The sequence below is a fragment of the Podarcis vaucheri genome (genome assembly GCF_965113315.1).
Source record: "Podarcis vaucheri genome assembly, chromosome: 5".
In the NCBI taxonomy this organism is placed as follows: Eukaryota; Metazoa; Chordata; class Lepidosauria; order Squamata; family Lacertidae; genus Podarcis; species Podarcis vaucheri.
The window spans coordinates 100448793-100458791 of record NC_138763.1 but is presented as its reverse complement, the minus strand read 5'-3'; positions in this window follow the sequence as shown (position 1 = coordinate 100458791).

Sequence of the window (9999 nt, the reverse complement as noted above, 5' to 3'; positions counted from 1 at the left end):
CCATCTTTAGTTGTCGTGGGGATGCCTGAGGCAAGAGGAACATCTTCAGAGGACATCTGGAAAGCAGGCAACTGATGGGGCTTCCCATATTGCAGGTGCAAGAGAATTCCAAAGGGCAGGAGCAACAACAGAAAAGGTTCTTCTGTGATTCACCAGCATACAATGGCCTGTAATACCCCATGCCATTAGTAGCTGAGATTACCTAGGGATCTCTTATCTACCAGGTCTTTAATGGGGCAAATAACATCCAACCCTCTAACGCATGGGTAGGCAAACTAAGGCCCAGGGGCCGGATCCGGTCCATTCACATTCTATATCTGGCCCAAGGACGGTCCGGGAATCAGCATGTTTTTATATGAGTAGAATGTCACCTTTTATTTAAAATGCATCCCTGAGTTATTTGTGGGGCATAGGAATTCATTCATATTTCCCCCCCCCAAAAAAAAAATAGTCCACCCCCCCAAGGTCTGAGGGACAGTGGACTGGCCCCCTGCTGAAAAAGTTTGCTGACCCCTGCAAGTCTAACACTGTTGCAATAGCTCAGTCTTCCAAGCAGCTGATATTTGGCAACAGCCCTGGCACTGTATGCAGCGTGTAAGGTTCCCTCTTTTAAAAAGAGGAAGCTGTCTTCTGCCCTTTCACCCTCGCTTCGCTCTTGGTGCACATTCCCGTGTTCCCTCCTAATCCAGCCTGAGCACCTTGCATAGAGAACTTCTCCAGATACAAATAAATATGTGTTTCTGTTCCTGTATTTAATAGATTTATACCCCCCCTTTCTCCCTCTACAAAGGGGTCACTCAAAGCATCTGAACAAGAAGAAGCCTAGAAGCAACACCAATCTGATCACTAAAACACAAATGAGCAAAACTGACAACAGCAGCAAAAGCACAAAGCTTATGAGCGACAAAAGGCAAAAGCTTGTCTATAAAGAAAAGTTTTCAGTTGCTGGCAGAACACAGATAAAGAGGAAAATAACCTCACTTCATCTCTTTCGGGGCAGGAGGTCTACATACGGGAGACCAGTGCAGAAAAAAAAAGCCTTTTTGGGTGAGTTGGTGATGTGAGCCATATTTTTACATTACTCTTTGCAGACATCTAAAATGCCAGTTGTATATGTAAGTTTGTGAGACCAAATTGCACTTCTAGGCTTGCAGCAAGATTTGGAGCACATGTTTCTCCTGCCCCCATTTGGATGTTAAATATATAGGAGGATGAGATTCAAGAAGCTGCCTTATAGTCAGCAACAGCCACCACCTTTTCTCTAAATTGTGAATGAAGGAAAGGAGAATGTCTTGGGACTGACCTCCCTCACCCAAGGCTTTGTTTGCCATCCCCCCGAATAGCTGGCATTGGCTGTGAGCACTGGGCGCACTAGATGGGCAGCTTGGCTAATGCAATGAAGCAACAACTAATGCACTTACGTTTCCATCAAACTAAATGTCAGGAAAGAAGTTAAAAATAAACTCCAGGCTGGCTTAACATTCAGACCAAGCCTTTTTATGATAGGAAAACTGACTTCTTGGTAATTCAAGAAGCTCAGATTCCTAGAGGTGTTGGAATGGAAACCCAATTACTCCACGAAGTTTTCCATGGCAGACATACCTGCGTCTTTGAGAGAGGCCACCAAGCGGAGCAACACTCTCATTTGCCACAGCAGAAGATGAGCGTTGCAAATTCTAGCATTTTTGCATTTGGGCTGGAAGGTATACGAAGAGGAGTCTGCAAAGGCCAGAGTTGAACAGAAGTATAAGGTACTTTCTTTCTTTCCCCCGGCCAATCTCTTGAGAAAGTTTCGCCAACGTAATTCTGGAACGCCTTCAGCAAGATCTTATCCCAAGCTCCGAGGGCTTTTTAAAAAGCTACCCTGACCAAGCTCTTGTTTAAATTGGCTCAAATCACCTCAAACCACAGATTTATTTGCATCTATAATAGTTATTCAAGCAGAGAGCTCTGTGATGACCACTCAGCCAATTCTGATCTACACATGTGGCAGAATGAGGCGCAAATGAGCCTTGGTGCCCTGCGCCCTCAATTTGGTCCTTAGCATAGGCACAGGTTCCATTCGGTTTCAGACATTCTGAAGTTGGATCTTGAACCAGAATTTGATATGCAACTGATACTGAATCTGACGCTTCTTGGGGTTGCCTGTATTGCCCACCTGAATAACAAATAGAACCCTTGGCAAGATGGTCTGTGAATCCGACCTCATTTTTTTAATAAAAAACCCCTAACCACTGCATTCAGCACAGTATAATGAAGACAGGGGTCACATATGAACAGAACCAGCTATTGCTGTTGCAAATGTAGCACACATTATTATAACAAGTTGCTACATCAGGACCACATAAGAAGATAAAATCTGGATTAGAATGTGGGAGTTCTCGGTTTAGTGACGCTAGACCACTATTCTAAATATAATCAACATAGAAGCGAAAAGCAAACACTTTTGGCTTAGTGAATGGAGAATTAAAAGAAAAGTGACAGGCTTATATTGGCAGTAATGCGCCCCACACTTCCATTAGGTTTACAGGGAATATTTCCATGTAAACAGTCAAGACAGCCAACTTCAAATATTTTGAAGAAATGTTTATTTAACAACTAAATACATGCTAAAAGAAATAATTTACAGCAGCAGTTTCATTACATTCCCTCTCTCTCACTTTTCTCCAGTTTTCTAGTTCCCATCTGAGCTGGAGCAATATAAATACAGAAGTGGCATTGTTTACTTGGAAGGAATGCACCTTGTGGAACGGACCAGAGCGGCTGTGATGTCGAAGCCACCCTTTTCCTCGCGGGAGGGGCAAGATCTTATGTCTGAGCCTTCTGGCACCACAAAGGAGCCTTGTTGGAGAGCAGTGCTTCTTCACGCAGCGCCTCCTTGCTTGTTGAGAAGGATTTGCATCTCTGCTGGCTAAGGGGTAGCTGGCAGAGACTGAATTGGTAAACTCATTCAATTGCTCTTGGTAAATATATATTTGTAGAGAGAGGGATTCCTAGCTGAGTGTTCCCATGCAACTATTTTGCTTTGGGGTTTTTTAATTCATATAGTGACACGATCCATTTAAGCTGTCTGAAACTGTTCACACTTAAGATTGCAGCAGGAAGGAGGTTAATCCAACAGCCTCTTGGGAAAATCTTTGGGTGCTCATTCCATGGTGAGACACCGCCCCCCTTATGTCTGCTCTTTTTATACCATCACGAAAGCAGGACGGGGTGGTGGTGGGAGTTTTGTGGAAGAGTCCTGCAGGATCAGGTCAGTGGGGCAGCTATTCCAGCAGCGAGCTCTCGCGGTGGCCAGCCAGATGTTTGTGGGAGAGCGCCAAGCAGAACCTGAGCCCAGGAGCCCTCTCTGTAACTGGGGTTTCCAGCAGCTGATAATCAGATACATTGCTCCCTCATATCGTGGAGCCACAGCAAAGACATCCTGGCTATAGTGGCCATTGATAGCTTTCCCCTCCATGGATTTCTCCAGTCCTCTGTTGGAGCCATCTAAGTTGGGAGCAAAGCTCCACGGTTGGATTCTGCTTCATTGGATGCCACAAGAGTCCAGAGAGAGGGAGAAAAGCATTTTTCTATCCACTTTGCACAACCAGGCGACAGCCCCAGCCCCAGGGATCATAAGGAAGGAATAAAGACTCTGACGACGTACCGTATTTTTTGCTCTATAAGACTCACTTTTTCCCTCCTAAAAAGTAAGGGGAAGTGTGTGTGTGTCTTATGGAGTGAATGCGCTCTGTGCAGCTATCCCAGAAGCCAGAACAGCAAGAGGGATTGCTGCTTTCGCTGCGCAGTGATCCCTCTTGCTGTTCTGGCTTCTGAGATTCAGAATATTTTTTTCTTGTTTTCCTCCTCCAAAAACTATGTGTGTCTTGTGGTCTGTTGCGTCTTATAGAGCGAAAAATACGGTTATATGGAATTAAAATTAGGCCACAACTTCATTAAACTTCCGAATGTAGGAAGACCTTGGCTTAGGCCTTGGGCGTGTACCCCTCCCAGCCCCCCAGCCAGGGGGATTGGGGCTCATCAGGGTAAATGGGATATGGGGCTGCTCTGCCAGACGTAAGTGTAGCAGACAGCCAAGCCCATATCCCCGCATGCAGGGTAGTTCACTGACAGCCTTTCTGTGTATGGCCAGTGACTCCCATATATATATAACCCCTTTAAGAGGGGGACCCTGGAATTGCCGCTGCAGGAGGGTGAGTCACCACTTCACGCCCCATCCCACCCCTCATATAGGGAAGAAAAGGCTAAAGGATTCTACCCACGGACATAACTGCCAAAGTTGTGACGCATTGCTACGGGGAAGACAAAACCTGCCAATGCAGGAAATTTTCTTCCCGGTCCTTCAACAGCAACCAGTCAAAGACTGTAGGAGCACCCACTAAACAGGAAGAAAAAGTTAACCTGCAAACAAGAAACATTAAACAAAGGGAGGGTTGGGTGGGTGAAGCTCCTGAGCCGGCTGCCTGGATACTGTCGGCTCCACCCCCTTAGATATATAGGACTGGCCCCACCTCCCAGGAATGAAACCTGCCTACTGAAGCTGGGCAGGAACCTCCAGAAATTAACACTGAGAGGCAGACCAGTCCCTGTTTGCCAGTAAGTTCCCTGGGAACTGTAGCACCATGTGCAATCCCACAAAGCGTGTTCTCCCTAACAGAGAGCACGTGTTGCGGTTGGGAAGAACAGGCCACCCTGCAGTGACTAGGCAAATTTGGTGAGGAACCCAAGCCTTTAAGTGGTTAAATTGGGTTGCTGGGGAGTTTTGAATTGTGGCCAGTTTGGGGGAGGGGTCAGAGTCCTTAAATACAGGGGCCAGACGTTGGACGCTCTCTTGGCCGTTTTGCATCGGATCACCCGCCCTCCCGCCCTTTTTATAGGGTGGTTTTTTTGTTTTGCTCGCTTGACCTTGCTATGCCTGTCATGGGGTCGTCCGCCTTGGAGCGGGGGCCTGGTAGGAATTTTGTCCATTTGGCTGATTGGCTGGTGCCATTTGGTTTTTGCCTACTGCGTAGCAAGTCGTCACAACTTGTAAGGTTGGCGGTTAGGCATTAGTTAAATTGGTGCTTGGAGGGGTAAGTGCCTATCCCTCCAAATGATGCGAAGGGAATTCTGTTAAAGGAATACAGGGGCTTGCCATACAATTTGTCCTTGTCCCCAGAGTCGGACCTGCGGCTGTGCAAGCCCCACCGGAACATGAGGGTGAGAAGTGAGGGACTGTTGCCCAGTTTCAGATTTCTCACCCAATACTTGTTTCCCACGCTGGCTTCCGTTGGTGTCCAGAAGGGCCAGCTCTGTCCTTGAGGGCAAGGACAGATAGTCATAACCAATGCCTAAGCAACCACTCACATTTTTTGTATTTAAATAAAGTTGTGGCCAAAATTATGCCAAAAAACCTTAAACAAAATTCACGTGTGAAGTGTGAATTTTTTGGTGGGTGGCACTGTGGGACTCAACACGCAAAGGGCACCCACAATGTAAAGTGTGAGTGCTCATTCTTCATAATATGCATTATTTTATGAACTTCTATCGTGTCTCCTTCGACTCACCTTTGCTGGAGCGGCTCGATCTTCCACCAGAGGATCTATTATCAAAGGCATGTTGAGATAAAGACTGAGAAAGTTATCTTTATTCCATAGTGTTTAGGATCACAGCTAGTCCATTATCATAGAAACATTGAGCTGTCATCCATAGTTTTCCCCCAAGAAAAAAAATTGTGGGAGCTCACTATGAAGTTGTCACAGTAAGTTGCGGGGCGACTCAGGGCAGCCCTGAACAGATGCCAGTTTGACAACAACCGTGTTCACCACCCGTGGAGCTGCTAAAAACTACAGCAAGCCGTCTCCCTAGCTGGTTTGGGAGTTGCTCCTGGTTCTGGTGCAGGTCAGATAAATGCGACTCTGCCTCTCTCATGTGCTTAGATTCAGGTGGACAGTTGGGTGTCTTGGAAGGTTCCTCATGCAAATGTGCACATGTGCAATGGTAGAGGTCTGGCAGGAGAGCTTAAAGTCTGCCGCTGCTTTAATTAAAGATTAAAGAAAAGGAAATATGAATTGGCCCTGTCCCTTAGCATGGCTAGGCGCTAGGTCAGGGGTCTCCAAACTTTTTTCAAAGAGGACCAGATTTGATGAAGTGAACATGCACTTCACACTTTCTCCTGGGCCGTGTCCAGAAAGTGATGTTGGGGGATGAGTGTTCAGACCCCTGGGCTCTCACTTGTGGGGTGCCTCAGGGTTCCGTCCTCTCCCCCATGCTTTTTAATATCTATATGAAGCCACTGGGAGAGATCATCATGGGGTTTGGGCTGGGTGTTCATCAGTATGCAGATGACACCCAGCTCTACCTCTCCTTTAAATCAGAACCAGTGAAGGCGGTGAAGGTCCTTTGTGAATGCCTGGAGGCGGTTGGAGGATGGATGGCGGATAACAGATTGAGGTTGAATCCTGACAAGACAGAAGTACTGTTTTTGGGGGACAGGGGGCGGGCAGGTGTGGGGGATTCCCTGGTCCTGAATGGGGTAACTGTGCCCCTGAAGGACCAGGTGCACAGCCTGGGAGTCATTTTGGACTCACAGCTGTCCATGGAGGCACAGGTTAATTCTCACGGTGATTGTGAGAAAGAGACAGGGTATGCACAAACCATTTCTGCACGTGCACTGTTCTCTTGGATCTGCGCTAGCAGATTCAGTTAGCAGCTGCTGTGAGAGGGAAATATACCTTGTGCTCAATGCACAGGGGCAGTTCTGGTCCAGGGATGCAGAATTCTTCTGAGTCTAGGCAGGCGCTCTTCCTGTTAACTCTTCTTTAACTTGTTCATCAAGAACAATTCTAGCTGATTAATCTTTGAGGGTTAATTTTAAGTGGCAGATATAAATAACTTGCACTGAAAGGGCATCCATGGCTCTGGCTGCTGTTATCCATAGGGAATTAGAAAGAAATTAAAAGACAGCTTTCACTCATTACATTCTAACTGATATTATACTTCAGCATCTCCCAAAAAAAGGGACACCAATATAGAGGCCTGGGCAACATGCCTGTTTATTTAAACTACCAGTGTAATTCTAGGCCTGAATACTATGAGGAAAGTCCCTTTGAGTTCAGTGGGGTTTGACTGAAGTCTGTGGGACTTACTTTCAAATAGGTCTGTGCCAGACTGTGCTCTAAGTGATCAAGGAATACCTCAATTACAGTGGTACCTCTGGATACGAACGGGATCCGTTCTGGAGCCCCGTTCACATCCTGAAGCGAATGTAACCCGCTTCTGCGCATGCGTGTGACGTCATTTTGTCTGTCTGTGCATGCGCGAGTGACGAAACCCGAAAGTAACGCGTTCCGTTACTTCTGGGTTGCCACGGAGCACAACCCGAAAGCGCACAACCTGAAGCAACTTCAAGGTATGACTGTAGTTTCATGGCAGATGCTAAATCAACTAAAGCTAAAATCCTTTAACTGGTTGGCAGCTCTAGCTTAAAAGGCACCTTTGAAATGAAAGAAACAGAAACTGGGTGGTGATGATGAGGCAGCTAAACGGTTAGATGGAATTATTTAAAATATGCTTTTTTGTAATTCTGAGAAATAGGAGGACTAAAAAGAGGCCTGAATGGATAAAAGAACTATATGGAAAGCATTTGATGATGAATTAGTTTCTGTAATCTTGGTTAAGTTTTATAACAACAGTTTGGATAGGGAAATAATGGTTTATTTTATTTTTTAAAGTTCTTAGATGTAGTAATGTCTGTGGCACAACTGTGTACTATTGCAGTTCAAGGGAAAGATGGGAAATCCTTAAGGAATGGTGTGGCCACACAAATAGCAGTTTTATAGCCTGAAAACTAAAAAGGAAATGGAAAGTAAGTGTGTCTATAAGAAGGTGTTTTAGGGAATGGGGGAATTGCAGAAACATGCAAACAAGAGAGGGGGGGCAAATTCCAAAATAAGTTAGCAAGAGCTTTTGCGAAGCCTTGAGAAAGATTTATGCCAGTATCTTTTGATGCTGGAGGAAGAGGGCACTCTTTTACAGGGAAGGTAGCCTGTTAAGACCATGATTAATTCTTTCTTCTATTGTCACAGTTTTGGATTTGATGATTAGTAATATTAATTATTAGGGGACGCGGGGTGGTGCTGTGGGTTAAACCACTGAGCCTAGGGCTTGCCGATCAGAAGATCGGCGGTTCGAATCCCTGTGACAGGGTGAGCTCCCATTGCTCGGTCCCTGCTCCTGCCGACATAGCAGTTTGAAAGCATGTCATTGGCCGAGGGAGCCGGCGGGAAGGTAAACAGCGTTTCCGTGTGCTGCTCTGATTCGCCAGAAGCGGCTTAGTCATGCTGGCCACATGACCCGGAAGCTGTACGCCGGCTCCCTCAGCCAATAAAGCGAGATGAGCGCCACAACCCCAGAGTCGGTCATGACTGGACCTAATGGTCAGGGGTCCCTTTACCTTTAATATTAATTATTAATAGGATGTGGGTGGCGCTGTGGTTTAAACCACTGTGCCACTTGGGCTTGCCGATTGGAAGGTTGTTGGTTTGAGGCCCCGCAACAGGGTGAGCTCCCATTATTCGCTCCCAGGTCCTGCAAACCTAGCAGTTCGAAAGCATGCAGTGCAAGTAGATAAATAGGTACCACTCTGGCAGGAAGGTAAACGGTGTTTCAGTGTGCTGCTCTGGTTTGCCAGAAGCGGCTTATTCATGCTGGCCACATGACACAGAAAAACTCTCTGCGGGAGCAGACAAATGCTGGCTCCCTCGGCCTGTAAAGCGAGATGAGCGCTGCAACCCCAGAGTCATTTGCGACTGGACTTAACTGTCAGGGGTCTGGTCCCTTTACCTTTAATATTAATTAGCTGCACATCAACAAAGAGGTTAAATGGCCTGGAGCAAAAGGAAGTCTGCTTTAGTCTACCTGGAAACTTTGCTCTTCTTTTGTTTTAAAGGAATCCACAAGGCCATAGATGGGTGTGTATAAGCATAAGCAATCTCTGTGCAGGTCTGAATAAGGGCTATTGGAGCAAGGAGAAGAGTTGAACAGGATTAAAGGAGGCACAGGTGAGTGTCTTCTTCCCACGGAGGGCCATGTGCTGCAGGAGGCTGTGCTGATTTGGAAAAGCGCTTCTTCTAATTAGGCGGTCTCTAATGTGCACATAGATAAAAGACACCACTGTCATTCGTGCATCTGATGCCTCATTTTGGCTTTTTCAGGGCGCAGGTTTGACTAGAGCAAGACACAAATGTTGAACGTAGGGGCCAGGGGCTGTGATCCCTTTACACTTCCACCTCCAAGTTTCTGAGACCCTTTCATCAGTGCACAATTTCTGTGTTGGCTGGTTGACAATTTTTAGGCATTTATTAAAAATGGGATAAAGTGGAAGATCGTGTTCTAAAATAACTGATTATGGAGGTAATTAATTGAATAGTTCAAACTGGAGGTATTGCTGTACTTTCTATTCAGTTGAATCGAGAACATTCAGATTCCAGTTTAATATCTGTGCAGAATTGTTTGCTTCAGGCAGAAAAACGAGGAAAGTACTAAAGTTTTAGCACTTGCTTAAATGCCAGTGAAGTCAAATAAAATTGATTGAACATAAGAGTTAGCAAAGAAGATAGAAATCGATGTCTTCTTTAAAACTGGGTAGAGAACTTCTTTACTGATTGAGCGTCATTAGAATACAAATAACCCATTTTAGAAAGAAAGAAAAAAAGCATTGGTGTGACAAAAGGATTTGAATTGCCTTCGTGAAAGAATGTGTTTGTTATATAGACTTATATTTACTGCATTATGAGTCATAGGGAAAATGGATTATGGAGTATCATAAAGTCCATCTGATGGGATTGTATTGATTTATAAAACTGTACTTGGCAAACAAAAATGCTTGCCAGTGCACAATTTCTTCTGCAGTATTAAATAGATCAACCTTGCCCAATGGTTGAAATGGGAATGAAGGGTCATTGTGTGAGTCGGGCAGGCGAGGGAAGGAATGGGGACCACTCTGAAGTATGCCAG